We start from the raw sequence: 1,314 nt of genomic DNA on the forward strand, positions 1-1,314 counted from the left end.
AGCGACGTTTCTTCATGTCAAATGTCGGACTCAAAACAAGCCGCCGAACTAAAACGGGACAAATCAACGTACGTTCCACGCGCAGAGGACACGACGTCAGCGTTTCAACGCTTTAAAGGTCTTTACAACATTTTTACTACGACAAGTACGGACGTGAATTTAACGCGTCGATAAAGCATCTGAAAAAACTACGACTTTAGTCTGAAACACTACGACTTTAGTCTGAAACGCTACGACTTTAGTCTGAAACGCTACGACTTTAGTCTGAAACGCTACGACTTTAGTCTGAAACACTAAGACTTTAGTCTGAAACACTACGACTTTAGTCTGAAACGCTACGACTTTAGTCTGAAACGCTACGACTTTAGTCTGAAACGCTACGACTTTAGTCTGAAACGCTACGACTTTAGTCTGAAACACTACGACTTTAGTCTGAAACGCTACGACTTTAGTCTGAAACACTACGACTTTAGACTGAAACGCTACGACTTTAGTCTGAAACACTACGACTTTAGTCTGAAACATTACGACTTTAGTCTGAAACATTACGACTTTAGTCTGAAACATTACGACTTTAGTCTGAAACACTAAGACTTTAGTCTGAAACACTACGACTTTAGTCTGAAACACTACGACTTTAGTCTGAAACATTACGACTTTAGTCTGAAACATTACGACTTTAGTCTGAAACACTACGACTTTAGTCTGAAACATTACGACTTTAGTCTGAAACACTACGACTTTAGTCTGAAACACTACGACTTTAGTCTGAAACATTACGACTTTAGTCTGAAACACTACGACTTTAGTCTGAAACATTACGACTTTAGTCTGAAAACACTACGACTTTAGTCTGAAACACTACGACTTTAGTCTGAAACACTACGACTTTAGTCTGAAACTCTACGACTTTAATCTGAAACGCTACGACTTTAGTCTGAAACACTACGACTTTGTCTGAAACACTACGACTTTAGTCTGAAACACTACGACTTTAGTCTGAAACGCTACGACTTTAGTCTGAAACGCTACGACTTTAGTCTGAAACACTACGACTTTAGTCTGAAACGCTACGACTTTAGTCTGAAACGCTACGACTTTAGTCTGAAACGCTACGACTTTAGTCTGAAACACTACGACTTTAGTCTGAAACACTACGACTTTAGTCTGAAACGCTACGACTTTAGTCTGAAACACTACGACTTTAGTCTGAAACGCTACGACTTTAGTCTGAAACGCTACGACTTTAGTCTGAAACACTACGACTTTAGTCTGAAACGCTACGACTTTAGTCTGAAACGCTACGACTTTAGT

The 1,314-nt window shown here is 39.6% G+C and overlaps 1 protein-coding gene across 1 annotated transcript in view; it reads left to right on the forward strand.

The window, feature by feature from the left end:
* LOC310948056 (homeobox protein EMX1-like) overlaps nucleotides 1-671 on the forward strand; it is a 12,703-nt gene extending 12,032 nt beyond the window's left edge. The window contains exon 3 of the mRNA XM_083915061.1: nucleotides 1-671. This exon is cut by the window's left edge and continues 822 nt beyond it. The gene's annotated coding sequence lies outside the window, so the exon portion shown is untranslated.
* Nucleotides 672-1,314: the final 643 nt, after the last annotated feature.

The sequence above is a fragment of the Echiichthys vipera genome (assembly GCF_963691815.1).
Source record: "Echiichthys vipera genome assembly, chromosome: 6".
Lineage (NCBI taxonomy): Eukaryota > Metazoa > Chordata > Actinopteri > Perciformes > Trachinidae > Echiichthys > Echiichthys vipera.